This window comes from Triticum aestivum, chromosome 6B (genome assembly GCF_018294505.1).
Source record: "Triticum aestivum cultivar Chinese Spring chromosome 6B, IWGSC CS RefSeq v2.1, whole genome shotgun sequence".
Lineage (NCBI taxonomy): Eukaryota > Viridiplantae > Streptophyta > Magnoliopsida > Poales > Poaceae > Triticum > Triticum aestivum.
In genome coordinates this window covers 229,300,738-229,325,171 of record NC_057810.1, presented here as the reverse complement: position 1 = coordinate 229,325,171, position 24,434 = coordinate 229,300,738, and the positions used below count along the sequence as shown (strand labels likewise).

Below are 24,434 nucleotides of genomic sequence, written 5' to 3'. Positions count from 1 at the left end.
TGAGATTTTCTGTTGAGTTTTGTGTTGTGAAGTTTTCAAGTTTTAGGTAAGGATTTGATGGACTATGGAATAAGGAGTGGCAAGAACCTAAGCTTGGGGATGCACAAGGCCCCCCAAGGTAATATTCAAGGACAACCAAAAGCCTAAGCTTGGGGATGCCCCGGAAGGCATGCCCTTTTTCGTCTTCGTCTATCGATAACTTTACTTGAGGCTATATTTTTATCCACCACATGATATGTGTTTTGCTTGGAGCATCTTGTATGATTTGAGTCTTTGCTCTTTAGTTTACCACAATCATCCTTGCTGTACACACATTTTGGGAGACACACACGTGAATCGTGATTTATTAGAATACTCTAGGTGCTTCACTTATATCTTTAGAGCTAGACAATATTGCTCTAGTACTTCACTTATATCTTTTCAGAGCACGACGGTGGTTTTGTTTTATAGAAATTATTGAACTCTCATGCTTCACTTATATTATTTTGAGAGTCTTTTAGAACAGCATGGTAATTTTCTTTTATTATAAATTTAGTCCTAATATGATGGGCATCCAAGATGGATATAATAAAAACTTTCATATAAAGTGCATTGAATACTATGAGAAGTTTGATTCTTTTTGTTTGTTTTGAGATATGAAGATGGTGATACTAGAGTCATGCTAGTGGAGTAGTTGTGAACTTGAGAGATACTTGTGTTAAAGTTTGTGATTCCCGTAGCATGCACGTATGGTGAACCGCTATGTGATGAAGTTGGAGCATAATTTATTTATTTATTGTCTTCCTTATGAGTGGCGGTCGGGGACGAGCGATGGTCTTTACCTACCAATCTATTCCCCTAAGAGCATGCGCGTAGTACTTCGTTTCGATAACTAATAGATTTTTGCAATAAGTATGTGAGTTCTTTATGACTAATGTTGAGTCCATGGATTATACGCACTCTCACCCTTCCACCATTGCTAGCCTCTCTAGTGCCGCGCAACTTTCGCCGGTACCATACACCCACCATATACCTTCCTCAAAACAGCCACCATACCTACCTATTATGGCATTTCTATAGGCATTCCAAGATATATTGACATGCAACTTTCCGCCGTTCCATTTATTATGACACGCTCCATCATTGTCATATTGCTTTGCATGATCATGTAGTTGACATCGTATTTGTGGCAAAGCCACCGATCATAATTCTTTCATACATGTCACTCTTGAATCATTGCACATCCCGGTACACCATCGAAGGCATTCACATAGAGTCATATTTTGTTCTAAGCATTGAGTTGTAATTCTTGAGTTCTAAGTAAATAAAAGTGTGATGATCTTCATTATTAGAGCATTGTCCCATGTGGGGAAAGGATGATGAAGACTATGATTCCCCCACGAGTCGGGATGAGACTCCAGACGAAATAAAAATAAAAAAAAGGCCATAAAAAAGAGAAAGAGAAGGCCCAAATAAAAAAATGAGAGAAAAAGAGAGAAGGGGCAATGTTACTATCCTTTTTCCACACTTGTGCTTCGAAGTAGCACCATGATCTTCATGATAGAGAGTCTCCTATTTTGTCACTTTCATATACTAGTGGCAATTTTCATTATAGAACTTGGCTTGTATATTCCAATGATGGGCTTCCTCAAAATGCCCTAGGTCTTCGTGAGCAAGCAAGTTGGATGCACACCCACTTAGTTTCTTTTTGAGCTTTCATACACTTATAGCTCTAGTGCATCCGTTGCATGGCAATCTCTATTCACTCACATTGATATCTATTGATGGGCATCTCCATAGCCCGTTGATACGCCTAGTTGATGTGAGACTATCTTCTCCTTTTTGTCTTCTCCACAACCACCATATTCTATTCCACCTTAGTGATATATCCATGGCTCACACTCATGTATTGCGTGAAGATTGAAAAGGTTTGAGAACATCAAAAATATGAAACAATTGCTTGGCTTGCCATCGGGGTTGTGCATGATTTAAATATTTTGTGTGATGAAGATAGAGCATAGCCAGACTATATGATTTTGTAGGGATAACTTTCTTTGGCCATGTTATTTTGAGAAGACATGATTGATTTGTTAGTATGCTTGAAGTATTATTATTTTTATGTCAATATTAAACTTTTGTTTTGAATCTTTCGGATCTGAACATTCATGCCACAATAAAGAAAATTACATGGATAAATATGTTTGTAGCATTCCATATCAATAATTCTGTTTTTATCATTTACCTGCTCGAGGACGAGCATGAATTTAGCTTGGGGATGCTTGATACGTCTCCAACGTATCTATATTTTTGATTGTTCCATGCTATTATATTATTTGTTTTGGATGTTTAATAGGCATTTATATGCTATTTTAAATTATTTTGGGGACTAACCTATTAACCGAGAGCCCAGTGCCAGTTTCTGTTGTTTTTTCTTATTTTAGAGTTTTGTAGAAAAGGAATACCAAACGGAGTCCAAATGGAATGAAACTTTCGCGATAATCTTTCTTGGACTAGAAGGAAACCAGAAGACTTGGAGATGAAATCAGAGATGGAACAAGGCGGCCACGAGGCAGGAGGGCGCGCCCCCTACCTCATGGGCCCCTCATGGGTCTCCTGACCTAGCTCCTTCGCCTATTATACTCTTATACCCTAGAAACATCCAAGAGAGCCACGAAACCACTTTTCCACCGCTGCAACCTTCTGTACCCGTGAGATCCCATCTAGGGGCCTTTTCCGGCGTCCTGCCGGAGGGGGATTCGATCACGGAGGTCTTCTACATCAACACCATTACCTCTCCGATGAAGCGTGAGTAGTTTACCACAGACCTACAGGTCCATAGCTAGATGGCTTCTACTCTCTCTGTGATTCTCAAAACCATGTTCTCCTCGATGTTCTTGGAGATCTATTCGATGTAATATTCTTTTGTGGTGTGTTTGCCGAGATGCGACGAATTGTTGATTTATGATGAGATTATCTATGGATACTATTTGGTTCTTCTCTGAATTCTTATATGCATGTTTTGATATCTTTGCAAGTCTCTTTGAATTACCGGTTTAATTTGGCCTACTAGATTGATCTTTCTTGCAATGGGATAAGTGCTTAGCTTTGGGTTCAATCTTGCGGTGTCCTTTCCCAATGACAGTAGGGGCAGCAAGGCATGTATTGTATTGTTGCCATTGAGGATAAAAAGATTGGGTTTTCATCATATTGCTTGAGTTAATTCCTCTACATCATGTCATCTTACTTAATGTGTTACTCTATTCTTTATGAACTTAATACTCTAGATGCAGGCAGGAGTCGGTCGATGTGTGGACTAATAGTAGTAGATGCAGAATCGTTTCGGTCTACTTGACACAGACGTGATGCCTATATTCATGATCACTGCCTTAAATATCGTCATAAGATTGCGCATTTCTATCAATTGCTCGGCAGTAATTTGTTCACCCACTGTAATATTTGCTATCCTGAGAGAAGCCACTAGTGAAACCTATGGCCTTCGGGTCTCTTTTCCATCATATAAGTTCTATTTTACATTATACTAGTTTCTGATCTACTATTTTGTAATATTTACTTTCCAATCTATAAACCAAAAATACCAAAAATATTTACTTTACCGTTTATTTATCTCTATCAGATCTCACTTTTGCAAGTAACTGTGAAGGGATTGACAACCCCTTTATCGAGTTGGGTGCAAGTTGTTGATTGTTTGTGCAGGTATTCGGTGACTTGTGCGTTGTCTCCTACTGGATTGATACCTTGGTTCTCAAACTGAGGGAAATACTTACGCTACTTTGCTGCATCACCCTTTCCTCTTCAAGGGAAAAACCAACGGAAGCTCAGGAGGTAGCATTTCACGCATGAAGTTATTGATGGGAGTAGAAAAACTTCCAAGATTACGAGCCATGGCAATCTTTTTGGGGGTTTTCAACTGACAAGACTTGCAACAAAAATAAAACTTAAACTAAAACAAAAACTGAAATTGAACTTTAACAGAAGCTCTAAACACAAAGACTAGGAACACTAAACTACTCCCCGACAACGGCCCAAAAAAAGGGCTTGATACCTCCTTTTAGTGATCCGGCAAAGGAACAGAAAGTATCATCCACCTATTTCCCCAGAGATGGTGCTGGGTTATGAAACCCATGAGAAGAAGGCTCCCTTGAAGCAATGGTCTCTAGCAAGCTTTTGTTAAAGGATCAATTTGGGCTTTTGACCGGATCAATCAAGCAAATGATGATTCAAACACTAGAAATAAAAATAGGTACAGGTATAAGGTCTTTATGCTTACAGCCATGTATTTGTGTTGGGCCAAATATGATCTTAATTTGTGCGCTAGAAGTCGGCCATCGAGATGTGCTTGTTACGAACCGAAGTGGGGGTGTGTCCAAATAACATCTTGACCGGCACGAGTCTTGCATCAAGAATTAGTTGTCCTACCGAAGGCCATATCCACGGCGTGGGGTTGCCTCGATAATTAAGATTAAAATAATCAGATAAGAGCTTTGGGCATTTAATGACTACACCTCATGAATCCCCAAGGATTGGATCCGCATCACCGTACTAAACCCTTTTGTCATTGTTGTTCAGAATGACACTTCAAGTTCTTCCTACCCTTAGCCTCTCTGTGCATCGATCTCCATGATCCTGCGTATCTGTAGGGATGAAGATCACGGACAAGACAAGAGATACCTACGGAACAATTTTATTTCACACATACGGGATGTTAATTGAAAGCCCTTCCATTGATCCCTACAACAAATATAGAGGGTTGCAAGGCCTATGCCTCAACCGATACCTTACCGAACTACTCACACGTGAAGATTAGATTGCAAGAAGAACACATCTTGAATATTGATTGATTCAAATATGTCTTACAATGGATGCCTTGTGTGATGCACGATTACACGTATAAACTAGGGGGAGATGGACTATAGTGGTGATGGTGGCTATGGAGATGGAAATGGCAGCGGCTAGGGTTTGTGAAGTGGGGTGACGATGGTTCTATTCTGTCTTGCTTGACGATGTGTTGTTGACATTTTGATGGGTCCCCTTTATAAAAGTCGTTTGGGTGGATGAGACGCCTTGGAATCCACGTCAAACGACCGCTTATATGATTGCATGTGGTCGTATCGAACTCCTTCTTTCATGTTGTTTCTTCTGGCGCGCCTCTTGTTGATTCCTTCTTGCTCCATTTCCACCCCCTTCCATATTCTCAAATCATTTCTTCCCTTTTTAGCCCATTTCCTGTGGAAACACATCAAAGAGAGGATTTTTTGAATCATTTGCAGTCATTAATCATTATTAGTAATATCAGAGCGAATATCTTGGTTCTAATGAAATATATCGGTCTTAACAAAGGAAGAATGAGTGTAAAAATATCATTCATCACTGTCCTAGTGGACGGATAAGCCAGAGTGATAAGGATAAAAGGTTTATAGTAACAACAGTAAAAACTATTGAAAGTAAATAACATAAATAAACGTGAAAGTAGAGTTGTGTTTCCTGCAATGGAGAGATTAGGCGTGGAGAGAATTCATCTCATGGTATATATCAAGTGTGCTAGTGTGACGGTAATACTAGTTACCTTGTATCATGTTCATAGTATTTGATATGTCTATTCTGTAGGCGGATCACCTTAAAGTCTTGGAACTCCTCTCACGATTACATTTCATTCGATGGTCCTGCTTTGTCGTTGGCACACAGTGGTTGTCTCCACAATTAAGGTCCTTGGACTGGAACCAAACATTAAGTTTTCGTGGATCACCGTTATCTCATATTGTCTTCGGTTCTCATAGATGTCTCCACATGTCACGTCAGAGCTCGCAGATTTCCTAAATAATGTGTTACCTATGTAATTCTTGAGATTGTGTTGCCTGGGCCCTTAAATTGGACTACACGCATAGGGTTCGCCCCAGTATAACAACTTACTAGACAGATCATAAGACTACAAACACAAATGACGTCATATAGACCAAGCACAAATGAATCTTACCACGTACCTAAATTTCCCACACCTAGGAGGAATTAATCACGCATCATAAGCGAGAAACCAATCACAACAGAGATTAAACCCATGAAAACCATACCGATAATATCGTGAAGGTCCACAATAAGATGAAATGGATAACTCAAATAGCTTTCATCTCCAAATGAGTATGAATAGAGTTACAACTTGTTCTCACAACTTGGAATTCCTCTTACAATAGTGAAGGATGAGATGATAATGGAGATGAAAGGACCAAAACTAAGAAGATCTCTGAAGGTTCTTCGGATCTCCTCCCCTTATGTTCTGGTGACCACTTTGCTTGCCTCTCTCCTCCACTTGTTTCCCATCATCTGTTGGTTCCTCTTTGGCACGGTGGCTTGTATGTCCGTCCATCCACATTTTTGTCATCGTTCAATGGAAGCAATTGATTGGAGCTAGTGCCATCATGTTTATTCAACTTCTTAGTGCCATTGTGGAGCTCATTAACAACAGTTTGCCACTTTGCTTTTCCATTCAATTTCAACAAACAATGGGACAAAGTGAAAGGCTTCTTCTCAGTTTGTTGGTAGAAACTCGCCACCAAAGTTTCATGACTTTGTAATCCAATGCCACTTTTGTTCCGGCCTACCACTTTTCTTGTAGAAACCAACAAACTTGCTAACGTTCTCTTGGATGGTGGACAATCTATGTTGGAGAGAGCCCTCATTGTGGTCGCTATGGATAGGGTGCAACTTCACATAGTGCATTTGGTCATGGTAGAGTTTATGGCTTTTGACCAATATTTGACGTCGTTTTGCTCGGTTTAACGTATAGGGTCCATGCTTGTGCCCAACCAACATTCAAACAACAACACATATTTAAAGTTGTGAATAATGGAGCTCTAGGCTTGTCTATATTCTTCTTTTTAGCGCATGATGTTTGCCCGACTTTAAACAAGGAGGAATTAGTATCCCCAAATCAAAATTTAAAGGCTCTTGACCATCATTAATCATGTTTAGCATTATTTTGTCCTAAAATATGCATCGCAATTAAGCTATCATTCCTAGATTGATCTAATGGTATGTATAATAATTTAAGCAATTAAGCTGTCATCCCTAGATTGATCTAATGGTTGCCCATTCAATTTCAACCAACAACGCGTGATGGTGAAGTTTTTCTTCTCCAACTTCTTAACACCGTACATGCACGAGAAGGTTACAAAATAAAACATTGTCAATGACTACACGTATTCGGCAAGTGATTAACAAAATTATGCATATCCGGCAAGTGACCAACAAAAGTATGCATATCTAATGATCAACAAAACTATGCATATCCGGCTATGAAAGTAAACATATTCGGCCAAATGAATTTATTTGCTCGATGATTTGCACACCACTAGGCCATCATGCGATGAGATGCTTCAAGTGGTTCCAATACTTCCAAACGGCCTCTTGGATGGTGTACAATCAATGGTTGAGGGACTTTGATTCACGATTGCGGATGATCGTGTCAGAGTAGGGCACGGAATGCTTTTGTTCATGAAACCATGTGTGAATGTTGGCCCAAAACATTGTGCCCTTTTGCTCTGTGTCATGAATCGGACTGAGACTAGTGGCCAACCATGGATCGCACAACAGCTCGTCCTCCCGCATATTGAAGCTTTCTCCTCCACCCCTCTCCTTCGAATCACCGACAAAATCATTTGGATCATCATCCTTCTTCTGCTATCCAGCAACCCAATCTTGCTAGGATTGGGTGTAACGTGGCTGTGTTTGGGTGTAGTTGCTAGATTGGGCCGAACATCTTCATGTCCGCGTCATCATACGATGGCTCCCTCGCTTTAGGCATAACAACGAACCACGTGCGGGCACCCATCTACTCCCCGCCAGTCGGTCGTGCCCGAAAAGCTGCGACGAAGAACAATCCAAGAAGATCAGCAGCACCGCATTTACGTGTACGATGAAAGGCACTGCTGAGCGACGGTTGTCACGGACTGCAACGAAGAACAATCCAACAAGAACAGCAGCAACGCATTTACGTGTACAATGAAAGGCACTTCTCAGCGACGGTTGCCGCGGACTGCCTACCAAGCTGCTTGGCGGCGTAGAAGTACAGAGCCTTGCAATGCTCCAGCCATGGCGGGTTTGTACAATGGGCAACACTATTAGGGCACCGCAACCCAGTCCGTGACCTTCACCTTGTTCATGACTAGCACGCCCACCACGTACACCGCCGGCATGCCCTCTGTTTTCTTTTCCTCCTTTGCGGCCTTCAGTGCTCAATTGATCTTCCAATGATCCTCCAGCACCTCCATCTCGACAGGCTCTTCTCCAATTCAGTAGGAGAAAAGAGTGTGAGACGAGAGCAAAAATTAGGTGAAGAGCAACACGATCGAAGAAGAGTGAGAATTTTTGTCGCCACCAAAGGACATCCGCCTTCTTATCCGAACTCTCACAACACCACCTTCAAAACATTTGGTTCCAATTTGTAGGAAAATTGGTCTGAACTGACAAACAATGATCAACATTGGATGGCTTCCAACAGAGTCTACCAGTTCAAGGGTCATCTTTGGAGTCATGACAGTACAACAAACACCAGAAATAACCACATTGGTCCATCTAGTGACAACTAGGAACACTAAGCAGCCGAAGGCGCGCTGCAATCATCGCCCCTCCCTTACGAAGCATTAAATAGTCAAAAAAACATCTTGCTAAGGCCCCATGAGACCAGCGCATTAGAACAGCAACCGCCGTCGTTGAAAAGTAGCAAGTATCAAACTTGAAACACATGAACGTCCCATGATGCTAGACGCACCACCAGAACAAGGGCTAGGGAGGCACCGCCATCTCATCTTCCTGCACAAATCCTAACAAAACTCAAAACAAAATTCAAAATATAAAGACGAAGCCCTCCCACGGAGAGGCTAACCGACAGTGCTGCTGGCGTGAGACAGAGAAAACCAAGGCCTTTTTTAAAAGAGGCGGTTAACCTGCAATCGATTTGGAGCCCGTATAGTTGATAATCGATTTGGAGCTATTATAGACGACATGACATAGAGGTTTCTCTTGTTTCATTCAGTTTGTTCCTAGGTTTAGGGAAACATGTTTCCCAAGGTTTTTGTACTGTGTAAGATTTTCTAGTTTGGATCTCCTTGTCACGTTAAAGCCATACTAAGGGTTGTTTGGATAGACGGAATAAAGAATCGGTTGAACTGTTAACCAGCTAAAACGACATTTGGCTCCTAACTAATCCACAGATATGCAAAACTGGATTCCCATAAACCAGGAATTTCAAACGCGATTTCTACATCTCTCTGGCTGATCCTCGTGGGCATGTTCATCAGGTCAGAATCTGCAGTCGCCGCCAAGGTCAGCTCCTTGAGCGTAGCCGGCGGATTCAGAATCTGCAGTCGCCGCCAAGGTCGTAGCCGGCGGATCAAATCGACCCAGCTTGTTTCCCTCGGTAGCTAAGCTTCTATGTACACGTTTCATGGGTACTGCAGCCGGCCGGTAGAATTGATCATCGCTCTGGGCAGGTTCTATTCCCTCCGTCAGGATATTTATCATTGAAATGGTAATATCTAGATGCATTTTGATAACAAGTAATTTCAGACAGAGGTAATTTCGTGTTCACGGCGGTAATTTCGTGCGTCCGACGGCAGGCGAATCGGCTATCCGGAGATCGAATGTGACGGGAATATGAAGCTGACCGTAGAATAGGAATAGGACTCTGAATCTATCAAATCAAACACACTATCCAACCCAAACGTTATACAAACTCATTCTTAACAGAAAAAATAGTAAAACTGGTTTTGCTAAAAACTCTTTCTATAAACCAACGCCTAATACTTGCTATCCAAACAACCCTTAAGACAGGAAAATCAAATGTTACTAACAAACCAAACAGGCATTAGGAGACAAACACAAAATTCATATCTTCTTACAACAAAAAATACAGCTCTTAAAAGACCCCTTCGTTATATTATTATGGCCATACAAAGTGTTCACCCAGATGTGGAAGGCCAAGATCGCCCTGCAGCAGATATCAATCGGGCAAGTTCGGTAACAATGCCTTCCTTGGCGACATGCAGAGGGTAAGGTGCTGCAGAATCCAGATACTATGTCAAATTTGTCAGGTCAGTTGGATAAGTTAATTCAGTTATGATCCTAATCAACATTGCAGAGCAGAAGTAGTTGCTGTAATTGCCAGCAGCTAGGGGCAAAGACTATTTGTTAAAGTAATCACAGTTACTCGCTCCATTCAGAATTACTTCTCAAAAAAATGGATACAAATGGATGTATCTGCAACAATTAATACATCTACATACATTCATTTCGTAGACAAGTAATTCCAAACGGAGGGAGTAGATCATTTGAACTATGCACATCATTCAGCATCATAAGAACAAAATGAAATCATAAACAAAAAAATGTTTCATTTCAGAAGACAACACTTTTTTTGGTCTTCTTATTCATCCTCAGACGTTGCATGAGCTTCTCATAAGTTTTGATCAAACAATGTAGGCAATACAGTTCGCAACTCATCATAGGTAAGATGACAAAAAAAATGAAACAACAAAATGAATATGCATCAAAACAAAAAAGAAGGAAAATATGTATTCAGAGGACTCAGAATATGGGTGGTGATATAGCAGTATGGTCGGCAAGGCAAACAAATGCCAGTTACGACGAACGAGACCAAATATCAATCTTCACCGCCCTCAATTCATCTTAACATCCACGAGGGTAAAAATATTTCATTTGTTGTGTATAAAACCCTGCAGGCAGCTGGGATTTCATGGTTCTACCATTCATGCATATCTCTCTGCTGCACTATGCACACCTTTAAACATACATAACAAATTATTTGTTCTCTACCCAGATTAAAACCAAGATCCTACAGAAGCCACCAAAAAAACATGATTAAATAGGGGAAATCAACATGGCTCAGACATCCAAGGAAGGAATTAGCAGCATTAGCTCTCAAGCCTGGCAGGGCGAAAGCTCTTAGGCGGCAACTGCGAATGTTTTGAGAAACAAGCCTAAGTTTTATCATCATCACCATTGATTTACACCAATTACAAATCACCAACAGCAACTAGTACTATATTATGGTTATGCAAGCGCAAAATGTAATCACAAAAAACGGCTCTGTGTACCAACTGATTTGCAGCCACAGGTTCCTATCAAATGTGAAACGTCCAAGAACTCTCTCTCGGCACAATGTAGCATCTCCGGTCAAGGCTGCAGCTACCGGAGACGTGGCATCGGGCCCAACAAAAAACACCAAAAGGTTAGGTTAAGAGAAAGAAGTAATAGCAGAAATCCGTCAGAGACCCGTTTAAAATCACTCACACAACTGAATCAAGCTGGCGCAAATGGGTATTTCCATCCTAGACCAAACCACAGAGGTGAGGATAAGAGGACAGGCACTTGCAGCGGCAGAGAAACAGCTGCTTTTTACAGTGTCATACGGCACTTCCTATGGTCCAGAGCTCTTCACCGAGACATGAAGAATTCAACAAACTAACGAAAACAGACGAGGAAAGAACAATGGATCATGGCGATGCTCAGTGGAAAGAGAAGTCGTTTTTGGTTTGATGGCTCACGGTGACAGATGCCACCACTGCCGAAAACCTATATGAATCATCATAGCGTCGCATCATGGAAGAAAACAAAAAGCGAATGAAAACTAAAACGGAAGCGTCGGAGAAAAAGGCCTCAGCGTTTGTAGGAGCATGGATCGATCAGCGGCTCGACAAACTAAAATAAATCACCAGAGAAGGCAACGAATCGGCAACCGAATCGAGGGGAAAGCTTCAGCGTGTGTAACAACATGAATCGATCAACGGCGGATGAATCCGCCTCACCGAAATCCGCTAAGATCCTCTCGGACCTGAATCATCACAAGCTATCCCCCCTATCATACACCAGTAAAATAGATGAATGGATAAACAGAAATACATGGATGTGGTTGAGAAAAAAGTCGAGGCAGATTGCGGCTAGGGTTCAGGGCTCTCGGTCGGCCAATATATATAGGGGCAGAAATAGATCTAGGTTTCCCTTCGAGGCCGTGCAAGACGAAGAGAGATCTTCGTGAGTGGGCCGGGGCTGTGTTACGACCGATTTAGAGTTCAATACGGCCCGTGAGTTCGGTTTGGAGATGGGCATGAGCTGGCCCGTGGGTTAGGTGTGTGTTGGGGGCCAAATTCACTGTTTTGACCCTTTTGCCCTCTTTTAGCCGCATCTGACCCATCTCCAGAAAGAATTTCGAATCTGACCCTTTTCCTACCGACACCCGAGCTGGCTGTAGGCTAAAATGTCCTACCGCCACAGGCGCTAGCGGTAGGGACCGGGTCAACGTCGACAGCGTCGTCTGTCGTGCTGACGTGGATAAGTGGCTACCAGACCGCGGCGGTAGGATGTCGCACCCTACCGTCTGATCGGATGGCGATAGGTGTCGAACAGGCAATTCTTTGCTTGGTGGCTGCGGGCGGGCCTCACCCTACCCACCAGCCCGTTCTTCCTCCTCTCCTCGTCTCGAACAAAGGCGAGCGGCGTCACTCTGCTGCTCCCGATCCCCTCCCTCGATGTCGGGACCTCCTATCTGCCGCATTCTGCGGCAGACTGGAGGGGCTTCGCACAGGGGGTGCCTCGTTTGGGCCGGGCCACGAAGGAGCACGTACTGACGTAAAATACAACGCAAAAAACTGACGGCAGCTGGAGATTCAAACTCAAGATCTCACGAATAGTACCCGCGTGCGCTAGCCACTGCACCACTGAGCATTCTTTGCCAATAGTAAGCAGCAAACTCTATAAGAACATAATCCACGACAGATCTAAACTTTTTTAGAAGTTCAAACGCAGTTCATTCTTTTTTTTCCAGGAAAAACGCAGTTCGTTTTCAAAACCTGTATCTGTTTTTGAACGCGGACAATTCCAAAAATAGCGAATAATTATTTTAAAATGTTGAACATTTTTTGACCTGTGAACAAATTTTTGAAAAACAGCAAAGTTTTTTTGTAATGTTGAACAAATTTTGAAAAACAAGCACAGTTCATATAATTCTAAACGAAAAATAGAAAAGGCGAACATTTTTTGAAACTTGGAACAAAATTTGAAGAAAGCGAACGTATTTTTTGGATCTATGAACAATTTTGGAGAAAGGGAACATTTTTTGTAACTCTAACAAAATTTGGCAATGCGAACATTATTTCGAATTGTGAACATTTTTTGAAAATGTGAACAAGATTGGAAACTCGAACATTTTTTAAAACTTGGAAAAAAAATTGAAGAAAGCGAACATATTTTTGGATATGTGAACAATTTTTGAGAAAGGGAACATTTTTTGTAACTCTGAACAAAATTTGGCAATGCGAACATTATTTTTAATTGTGAACATTTTTTGAAAATGCGAACAAGATTTGAAACTCGAACATTTTTTGAATTAATTTAAAAAAGATTTCAAATGTGAACAAAATTTTGAAAATCTGAACAAACAAACAAAAAAATCATGATTCGGAATTGTGAACAAATTTTTGTCAGTGTGAACACTATTTCAGAAATATGAACAATTTTTGACAAAAAGAACCTTTTTGAAAATTCTGAACCATATTTGAACTTTTCGGAAAGCTTACAAAGAAAAAGTACAAAAGTATTTAAAAAGAAAAACAAAGAAAACGAGAAAAAAGAAAGAACAGAATAAGATAGAAGAAAAAACAGTAGAAGGAACAAATGTTTTTTCGTCGCTTTTAGTTTCTTTAACATTGCTATTCTTACAGATACACGAGCCTGTCGCGGTGGCTAGCGCGGTGTGCACTGCTACTGGAGGTCGTAGGTTCGATCACTGGCGCTATTGGTTTTTGCGTTTCATCTTGCGAGGCGAAACCACTCAAATGGGCCGGCCCAGGGTGAGCTGCGCCCTATGCGAAGCGACGACTACTTGCTGCAGTAAGCGGCGAATAGGGAATTCCCTCGATGTCCCTCTTCCCTCCACCATTTCTGCAGATCTTTGGGGAAAATCGAAGAGGCCGGTAAGCTCCTTCAATCCCTCCAATCTCTTTTCGCAATGCTTTTTTATTTTTGAAGCTATTTTTGGCACTAGGTGCAACCTAGATTTTGATGTTGATTTTTTAATGATGTTTTAGTTGTTTAGTAGTATATGATTTAGTAGTAGGCTTATGTAAGGATGTGTGGGTGAAAGCATTGCAAGATATGTGAGGATATGTTGGTGAGTGCATATATGTTGGTCCATTTTTTTTGTTATGTAGATATGAATTGTATGAGAAATTTTTCTGTATGGTGAATGCAAGATTGTGAGGATGAAGGCATTGCAAAATTCATAGATGGTTAATGTATTGCAAAATTGTGAGGATGATTTTTTTGCAAAATTGGTAGGTGGTTAATGCATAGTGTGAAAATTTGTGTATTTCATATAGTTGCAAATGTTGTGATGGAGAATGCATATAAATAGTATGGTATTTTCATATTTTGCAGTTTATAATTGAAGATGTATGGTTATAGTTTTTCTATTCATATGTATAGACGATGTTGGCTAATAAGTGAAAAAAAAATATGTGTTAGGATGGCCGAGGATGAGAACAATGGGCGTTTGTATACGGGGCTTGACCTTGCTTTTGACAAGGATCATCGTGCCCGTGCTATCAAGCGTGGAGAGGTAACAATTTTGACAGACTTGCTTTTGACATTTTCATGCTTTTGTTTTTTTAATGAAGGAAGTTTCTGACATATTTCTTTATTTTTGTACATAAACTTGTTGTGGTGCGATTTAGGAGCCACACGCGGCAAACCCGATGGTATATGACGTGCGCTACGAGCGTACTTTGAGCGTGTCGGGCTCCTACCGTTTGTTCTTCAGTTCAAGCGCGTGCCGCCATTGATGTGCCATTTAGCTCTCACCGCCCTCGTTGATCGTTGGCGGCCGGAGACACACGGCTTCCATCTCCCTTGTGGCGAGCTGACGGTGACGTTGGAGGACTTTGCCATGATCATTGGGCTTCCCATTGACGGCAAGGCTCTCACCAGACGAGTGGACAGCAAGAACTAGCATGCGAGGGTTACCACTCTCATCGGTGACTGCTCGACCTCTCCTAGTGAGCAGGGAAGGACTGACAACAGGAAAAACGGCGTCCCATTCCCTTGGCTCCAGCAGCATAGGTCGGGATGCCCTGCAGATGCCAATGAGGAGACCGTGCAGCAGTATGCTCGAGCGTACGTGTGGCACCTCCTATCACAGATGGTCTTTGGAGACTACTCTAGAGACGTAGCTCCTTGGATGTTTCTTGACTTCTTGGCCGACTGGGACGAGAAGTACAGTTGGGGGTCTGCTGGGCTCGCCTACTTATATCGTCAAGTAACAAGTTATGCAAATATCCATTAAGCATGGTAGTATGTTTTCATGAATTCCTACAAAGAGCACTCCTCCAACTCTTATAAATGTCATTTTAGGATCATACAAGACATCAAGTCCAGAATTCTATTCTGGTACATTTTACTAGATGAACTTTTATAAAAAATCTTAGGAGGATGTAAACAAGCACTAGTCCTAGCTATAGGCCAAGTGTATGAAAAACAGAATTGTACCACATATTCTCCTCTTTTTTTTGTGAATAGAAATGTACAAGAATAAAGAAATCACAGTTTGATTGTTGGTTTGCAGCTCGACGTCACATGTAGGAAAACCACCAAGAAGCCATGCATGGGCGGATGTATTTGGGGCCTCTTGGTCTGAATGTGGGAGCGTTTGCCGGTTGGGCATCCTAAAAAGCATCCTTCACCGCACATGTGGGTAGGCCTTGACGAAGAAGATGATTTTTTTTTCGACTCCCCGCCGTGGCATTCTCTTGGGACAGGGTTAGAATTTTTGGAAGCGAGAACAAGTCATTGTACAAGAACTTTATCAACAAGATGGAAAGCCTCACATATCGTCAGGTATACAATTCAATAATTTCCCTAAGCTTTCATTAAATGCATTGGGCAAACTAATAGCTCTTTCACAGGTTAACTGGAGGCCTTACGAGGCAAATAGGGGTTTCACATTGAACCAGATGTGCACTAGGGACTCTCATCTTTGGCAGATCAGGTGCCCTCTCATATGCATTTATGCTGTCGAGTGGCATCTACCGCATCGAGTGCCCTTGCAATTTGGTATAAGGCGACGCACCCCACCGGAGCCAGCAAGCACGGGGGGACTTGAGCTTCACAAGTGAGTTACCTAACCGAGGCTATGTTAACCAACAATACAAGGTTTCAAATTGTTTCTTATGCTCTGTTGTTGTCATTCTTTGCAGTCAGAACCGAAAGAATAATCAGAATGTGCTTGAGTGGGGACAATACCATTCTAGGTATGTCAAGATGTGGATGCAGAGGCTCGGTTCTAGAGAGACGGATATGACTTTGGCGGACATGAGGGATTACAAAGGAACTCATCTAAAGTGGTATGACAATGGGAGGCGATTTCGGGTGCGTTTGAGGCCAAGGTGGACCGACGCAGATCTCGCAGATCATGATGCAAACAATGAATCGGACGATGAGTATGACGCCATAGTGAGAAGTACACAAGGTTTTCATAGAGTGTATGCGCCCTTGACTGATAGAGTGGTAAGTCTTGTGAACCTATTTGGAGAGTGGATTCATATTATCTTTATTGTGCAAACTTTTGAGCTTACTTTTAATTTTCAGACTTTTGCGCTCAATAGAAGTATCATTGAAGGCTCGAATGCACTAATCCATAACCCCGGGACTCCGAAGTCGAATGCTACCTTGAGGGAAACGGTGAAAGTAAGCACTCGAAGTCCTTACTCTCTTTTTATTTCACAAGTCTTTTTACTTCACAAGTCCTTACCATGTTGCATTAAAAATGTTTGTCTCTTTGTTATTGTTGTTGTTGCTGCAGCGTTTCATGAAACGTTGCCGGAAGCTAGTCAGCATTCTTGGATGCGCAAGCCCGGGTGCGTAGATGTGCATGCTCCGAGCACATCGATGGTGCAGGCAAGTGGAGCCGCCACTTCTTCTAGCCACGCCGGTGCTAATACTAGCCACACCGGTGGTGGCAGCGACTCCGGTGAATCTGAGGAGGAAGAGGAGGTGGACTTGCAGGACGAAGAAGCCCCGGAAGAGATGAACATGTCACAAATGATGGATGCACCACCGGCCTCCCAAGCAAAAAGGGTTTCTCAACCTCATGAAGATCCACTCAGCTTGTCACTGTTCCAAAAGCCACTTCCTTATCGCTGCAAGAAGACCGTGAATGAGGGGTGTTCTAAGAGAGGAAGAAAGGGACGATGAACTAGTGTCTGAGCATGTTAAACTAGTGTTTGGCCATGTTGGACTATCATGAGCTTTTAGTTTGCTTTGCACTTGAGGACTTATATTTCAAGTGTTATGTTAGACTTATTTTCTACTGTGCTCTATTTATTACATGTTATGAACTTCTATATTATGCTGTGAAAACTAGTGCATATATGATGTTGTTTGCTCTGAAAAACTGTCAAAACTGATGTTTACAATTCTCTTCTGTTGCTGGGGTGAGTGTAGGACCCTACCGCCATAGTCTCTGGTGGTAGGGTACACAGTCCTACCGCCAGAGACTAAGGCGGTAGGGTCCTACCCTCACCCCAGCCACTAGAAAAAGGATAAGGTACCCCCCACCCCCTTACAGACCCACACATTCAACATCTTTCTTCCCCGAGCTGGTCTCTTTTTCACCTCCCTCCCCAAATCCATCTTCATTCTTTGAGTTTGTCCGGTGGATCCAGACTATTTTCATCTTTGAAGGTATCTCTATCACCCCTCACACTTTTGTTGGTTGGAATCATCTCATTTGGTTGCATTGTTCACTTTGTTGCAAACCCTAGTTTTAGTTATTTTGTATTAAATCAACCAAGTTGATTTGTAAGGTTATATATGTGCTTACTTAGTGGCAAGTTAGTGGATCTGACACTTCATAGTAGAAACTAGGGTTGTGGTTAGGGTTAGTACTTAGGGTTATGTATATGACATAAGTTTTAGTCATTTTGTGTTAAATAAACTATCAAGTTGATTTGTAAGGTTATATATGTGCTTATTATAGTGCCAAGTTAGTGGATATGACACTTCATAGTAAAAAGTAGGGTTGTGGTTAGGGTTAGTGCTTAGGGTTATGCTTATGACTTAAGTTGACTATAATAATGATGCCTTTGGTTTTTTGGTGTGAGAAGACCAAATGTGGGGTGGGGGTTAGTGCTTAGGGTTAGTGGTTAAGGTTATGCTTACGATGACCGTTATAGTTACCCCTCGACTTGTAGGATGGGACCGATCGTCTTCTTTGAGCCTTCTGCGGCGGCGGCGGCGAAGCGTCAACGTGAAATCATTGAGGAGAAGATGAAGCTGTGGGTCAAAGTCGTCGATGCGTTGAATGCGGCTTGTAGAGACTTTTCAAAGTACTATGTGACAGAGTGCGATGCTGACAAAGTTGGGTTCTATGAAGCTAAACAGAAAAACATAAGCAAGCTCAAGAAGTAAGAGAAATTTCATAGACGTGCTCTTGCAAGGCAAATTGCATTGTGCGGTACAAGGGATGAAGTGCATGATATGGACTTGAAAAACCCTGGCCAGATCATTGACTAGCTAGTTAGGCAACCATCTTCGCCGATAGCTAGTCGGGCTTCTAGTTAGGCTTGGGTCCGTGAAAGAAATGATGTCATTTGTTACAACCCGGGTCCGTACGCGAAATAAAAGGGGTTGAACTACATGATATCGTAGAGTCATTTGAAGTATAATGGTATGTACCCTTTATTATTTGCTTTAGTTGAAACGCTCCTTATGTTTAGTGCAACCTTTGTTATTTGAACTCCTTAAGAACTTTGTACTCGTATGATATTTTAAGGAAGCTACCTGTGTGTTTGTTGTGACTTGATTTAAGTTATCTTTTTATGTATGTCATTTGAAGTTACTTAACATGGAATTCATGTAGGATGGAAAACAAGTCGGCTTTGCAGATATTATATGAAAAGTGTGAATAAAACCGACACGTTAGTATGATGAGGTAGCTTGAACAATGGATTAAGAGTGTTGAGGAGGCAAACGCGGTTAGGACGGATTTCAGCACGTACATGGTTTGTGAGTACCCTAAAGAGCGCGTGAAAGAAAAGGAGAAGATTCTTGATGAGGTGGAGAAGAAGGAAGGTGATTGTAAACACTCTTTGGCAATGGAGATAGGGTTCTCCGTAAGCATTGATGAATTCCGCTAGCTCGACTTATCAAGACCCGGGCAGGTTATTGGATGGGCAATCAAACAGGGAGTGTTTGAGAACCCGAACTGACGTGCTCGATGGGCTTGGTTCCGCGGCGTGAAGGATGTGCTATGCCATTGGGCTGGACCCAATGATATTCAACTCAGGCCAAATCTAGAGCGTGAAGAACAAATTGAGCGTATCAAAAAGTTTAGGAGCATTTTACCGGTGTAGAGAATTTATGCTTAGGATTCTACCGGGCATGATGTGTGTCATTTGAACTTTCGGACATGATATATGTCATTTGAACTAAGTAACGGGTGTTGCTTCTTATTTCAATTATCGGACATGATATGTGTCATTTGAACTAAGTACCGGTGTTGCTTCTTATTTTTTTCATTTTGCCTTGTGCAACAAAGTTGACAAGGAAATTTGCCATCTCTAACCTTTTGCTTGTGTAGTTTTGCAGGGATCAACCCCTAACGCCACCACCTCCGACGGTAGGCAACCACACCCTACCGCCATAGCCAGTGGCGGTAGGATCCCTTCCTGTCGCGCCGAGCCAGACACCTTGTTTGGTGTGGCGCGTGAGTTGCAGGGCCTATCACCACTGCCTATGGCGGTAGGCCACCACACCCTACCGCCACAGGCTATGGCGGTAGGATTCCTTCCTCTCGATCCCCACCAGACAAGGTGTCTGGCTAGCCGCGTGAGATGCAGGGCCTACCGCTGCTGCCTCCGACGGTAGGCTGCAACATCCAACCGCCACAGGCTATGGCAGTAGGGATGAAGCCTCTGCAAAATGAAAAACAGGCAACATGTTAGACAAAGTAGATAAATAAACAATCAACATTCATGTATAGCTGACAATGTTTCAGTAACAATTTGTCTCACAATTTTTTAGCCAACTAAAGATCACAAATAGTTCATACATAGTGGCATAGAATAGTCTCAAGCATCACAATATCATCAAGTATCCGACATATGAAATACCATCGAACAATCTCAGACATACAACTTCAACAGATGCATCTCAAGATCACTAAGGAAACATGGGCCCTTTTCCCTTCTTGTAACGTGTCTCATCCTCCTCTTGTGCATCACGAGCCCTTGCAAGCTTTCTCGCCCTCTCTTCTTCACGAGAAACCTTCTCTTTGCATGCCCTCTCCTGCTCGTGTTTCTTTCGTTCCATCTTCTCCTTCTGACGACGCTCTTCATCCAAGCCTCTCTGAAATGCTTCTTCAAATAGTCGTTGCCTCCTAAGACAATCTCGATATTGGTCCTTTTTAACATCCTCTGGAACATCTTGATCTATCCATGTGAAGTACTTGCAAAGAGGAGGCGGTGACTGCATAGGATAAACAAATTTGTTGTTAGGATTATGAGTTGAAGTTGGAAAAAAATTGAGATTACTCTTTGTCCATACCGGTGGTACATCATAGGCGTTTGTTGGAAGCGCCCGATCATGTGCATAGTTGGGACACACACAAAATCTTCTCCCTTCCGTCCATGACTTCTTGCGGTCGGTGGAAACCTTCACCTTGCAAACATCTCCACACCAACATGATGGGGTTTTCATATCCTTTTCATTCACCGCGTCCAGTTTGGCATTCTCCCACTTGTTCGGCATGTCTTCACGGTCGGCACACGACGGCCTCGTCATGGAACCGGATGAAGCCATGCCTACAAAAATAAGAGTGGTTGTTAGTGAAAGATATCAACATAATGAATAGAGGAAATGAAATAAGAGTGATTACAAAAAACAACAAGTACCATTCATATAATTTCAACCATCCGGATTAAGCAAAACGTCAATAAGCCTTCCTCTATTGATCCTCCTCGTCCTAGTAAGACCGGAAGCATGACCATCTCCATCCGCGCCTCTAAGACTCGCATGTCCTCCATGCCCATGAATAGTAGTCCCACCTCATGCACTACCTCTAAGACTAGTCCGTCCTCCACGACCACCAGTCCTACCTCCTCGTGTGCCACCGGAACCTCCTCTACGAACACCCGTTTGGCTAGAGCTCGTGTTGGCATCGGTCCTTGGTTTTTTGCTGCAAGTCCTAACATTGTGTCCTGGATCGTCACATTGTCCACAGTTGTTGATGTCCGGTGGCTCCATGAAATGACCGCTACCAAACTGTTTCATTCTAGTGTATCCAGCTAGATCATCCATGTCACTCCTAAACCTCTTCTTTCTTCTCTTCCCTTTGTAGGCACCATGAGTTCAGGATCAGGCAAGATATGTGGGCCATCATACTCGGGCCACTGTGACTGGTCAAGGAAAGGATGAAATCGAGGCTCCCATGTCAACCTCGTGGCTTCCAATGTGAACTCCTGCAACCGCACGGTCCTCCCATCAGAAACATGCAAGTTTCTCACCTTGGCCGCCATCAGCAAATGCGAGCATGGCCAGTGGTACTTATGAGGCCTCTCACACCGACACCATCGGTTCTTGAGGTCCACCTTATACGCAACACTGCCATAAGCCACGCCGTCTCGTGTTGTGCCACCTGTCGCGTCCACTTGGTAGATCATTTCTTTGTCATTAAATCTAATGATTTGTTGATGCGAGGACATCCCTGCTTGAAACCTCAACCAATCATCAACCTTGTCGGGATACTCTTTTTTCTCACCTATCTAGTTGGCGGTGGTTTGGGAACGCCTAAGAAAATACTCGTTCATCTTGAAGAAGGTGTATTTAAGTATTGCAGTCACTGGCAAAGAACGGACGCCCTTAAGCACATTGTTGAAGCATTCAACCATGTTGCTCGTCATGTCATCGTATCTCCAAGCTCCTTCATCGTAAGTGCGGCACTTATGCTTCTCCCCATAATTCCTTTCCAAGAATGCTCTTCCCCCTTTGTTCTTTGCCAAAGCCTTGAAGAGTTTATCATACCGGATTTTGAATGCATCAATGGTGAATGCCACACAAACATGGGTAAGGTCTTTGCAGAACTCCTTGCTCTTGCATGCCCGATAAAATTTTGCCACAAAATGCCTCATGCACCATCGGTGATGAAGCTTTGGAAGCTCGAGAATGACAACTTCTATGGCCTTGAGAATGCCATGGTGCCGGTCCGATATGATGCATACCTCCCTCTTCCCAATCACCTTGGTCCTCACATGCCCCATGAACCACTCACAATTGTCGTCATGCTCGAAAGGAACTAAAGCAAAGGCCACCGGCAACACGTTATCATTGGACGAATGAGCCATTGCCTCCATTAGTGTGCCCTTGTATTTGCCGATCAAGAAAGTGCCATCTATAGACAACACCAGACGATGCTTAAATGCCTCGATGCATTGCCCAAAACTCCAGAAGGCACGATGGAACACTCCGTCAATGTCCTCAACCCCATGCCGCATGCCTGAGTTCTTATGTGCAATGGCTCCCAACATCCTCGGAAGAATATTGTATGTGGCCACATAATCACCATGCAACATCCTAATAGCATTTTCCTTGGCCTTCCATACCTTCCCATAATTGACCTTGTATCCGTACATTTTTTTCAACAATACTCATCAGAAACTTCACCTTCACGGTTGGGTCATGGAATATCTCTTACAAAAATTTGTAGCCGAGAAACTATGATGTGAGTTGGCGGTGGCCCTTGCTCCGGTCAGCTTTGTTTGGCGGTATGCACTTGTGAGTAGCTACACAACTTTGCAACTCTCATTGCTGGTTATACGGGAGGCTACGATCCATGTCTTGTTGATGGACAATGACATCCAAGTTACCTATTGGATTGTAATGAATCTCTTCTTCTTCCGTGTAAGCATCATCATCATCATTGTTGGGGAATGTAGCATTCAATTTCAAAAATTTCCTACGCTCACGCAAGATCTATCTAGGAGATGTATAGCAACGAGAGGGGGAGAGTGTGTCTGGGTACCCTCATAGACCAAAAGCGGAAGCGTTTATCACGCGGTTGATGTAGTCGTACTCTTTGCGATCCGATCACGATCCAACCGATCTAGTGCCTAACGGATGACACCTCCGAGTTTAGCACACGTGCGGCTCAATGACATCTCCTCCTTCTTAATCCAGCAAGCGAGATAGGAAAAGTAGATGGGATCACAACTAACACGGCGGCGTGATGGTGATGGTGGTGGTGGAGCACCGACAGTGCATTGCTAAGCGTCGCCGGGACGAGGCGGTGGATCTATGGAGTAATGGGAGAGAGAGACGGGCGCGAAGGGCTTGGTGTATCCTCTTGGGGCGCCCCTACCCTCTATATATAGGTGGAAGGGCATGGGAAATAGCACCTCCAAACCCTAGGGCGCACCGAAGGGGGAGAGCACTTGGACTCCAAGTCCAATCCTATTCCTACTAGGACTCCTTCCTTTTTTGCCTTCCCTAGCCATATGGGATTTTGAGGACCTGGTACGCCTAGCCCAATAAGGCCAAGGAACCTCCCCACATCCCATGCTAGCCCTTGGGTCATGGTGAACCCACTTGGGGACTTCCGAACCCCTCCGGAATCCACCAGAACCTTCTGCAAGCTTCCCGATACAATACCGAAAAAACTACACCTTTTTCTGGAACCCTAAATATGACTTCCCATATATAAATCTTCACCTCTCGACCATTCAGAGACTCCTCGTGATGTCCGGGTTCTCATATGGGACTCCGAACGACATTTGGTTACCACTCATCTAATATCCCAATACTACTCTAGCGTCAATGAATGTTAAGCGTGCGACCCTACGGGTTCGGGAATTATGTAGTCATGACCGAGACACATCTTCGGTCAATAACCAATAGTGGGACCTGGATGCCCATATTGATTCCTACATATTTCACGAAGATATTTTATCGGTTGAACCTTTATGACAACATACGTAATTCCCTTTATCTGTCGGTATGTTACTTACCCGAGATTCGGTCGTCGGTATCTCTATACCTAGTTCAATCTCATTACCGGCAAGTCTCTTTACTCGTTGCATAATACATCATCTTGCAACTAACTCCTTAGTCACTTTGCTTGCAAGCTTGTGATAGGTATTACCAAGAGGGCCTAGAGATGCCTCTCTGATAATCGGAGTGACAAATCCTAATCTCGAACTATGCCAACCCAACAAACACCTTCGTGAAGGAAATATACCCTAGAGGCAATAATAAAGTTATTATTTATTTCCTTATTTCATGATAAATGTTTATATTCATGCTAGAATTGTATTAACCGGAAACTTAGTACATGTGTGAATACATAGACAAACAGAGTGTCACTAGTATGCCTCTACTTGACT

General features: G+C 42.8%; 7 non-coding genes across 7 annotated transcripts; all 7 read right to left on the bottom strand.

Annotated features, from left to right (window-relative positions):
- Nucleotides 1–10,418: 10,418 nt before the first annotated feature.
- On the bottom strand, nt 10,419–10,502 carry LOC123140320 (small nucleolar RNA SNORD34). Its single transcript, XR_006469944.1, has one exon. It is a non-coding gene; the product is annotated as a small nucleolar RNA SNORD34 (small nucleolar RNA).
- A 69-nt stretch (nt 10,503–10,571) lies between these two features.
- On the bottom strand, nt 10,572–10,667 carry LOC123140404 (small nucleolar RNA Z43). The gene has a single exon (XR_006469970.1). It is a non-coding gene; the product is annotated as a small nucleolar RNA Z43 (small nucleolar RNA).
- A 222-nt stretch (nt 10,668–10,889) lies between these two features.
- On the bottom strand, nt 10,890–11,010 carry LOC123140247 (small nucleolar RNA SNORD14). Its single transcript, XR_006469891.1, has one exon. It is a non-coding gene; the product is annotated as a small nucleolar RNA SNORD14 (small nucleolar RNA).
- A 64-nt stretch (nt 11,011–11,074) lies between these two features.
- LOC123140450 (small nucleolar RNA snoR2/U65) lies at nt 11,075–11,220 on the bottom strand. The gene has a single exon (XR_006470009.1). It is a non-coding gene; the product is annotated as a small nucleolar RNA snoR2/U65 (small nucleolar RNA).
- Nucleotides 11,221–11,270: 50 nt separating this feature from the next.
- Nucleotides 11,271–11,455, bottom strand: LOC123140410 (small nucleolar RNA Z112). Its single transcript, XR_006469975.1, has one exon. It is a non-coding gene; the product is annotated as a small nucleolar RNA Z112 (small nucleolar RNA).
- Nucleotides 11,456–11,511: 56 nt separating this feature from the next.
- On the bottom strand, nt 11,512–11,605 carry LOC123140420 (small nucleolar RNA Z152/R70/R12). The gene has a single exon (XR_006469984.1). It is a non-coding gene; the product is annotated as a small nucleolar RNA Z152/R70/R12 (small nucleolar RNA).
- A 155-nt stretch (nt 11,606–11,760) lies between these two features.
- On the bottom strand, nt 11,761–11,860 carry LOC123140419 (small nucleolar RNA R11/Z151). The gene has a single exon (XR_006469983.1). It is a non-coding gene; the product is annotated as a small nucleolar RNA R11/Z151 (small nucleolar RNA).
- Nucleotides 11,861–24,434: the final 12,574 nt, after the last annotated feature.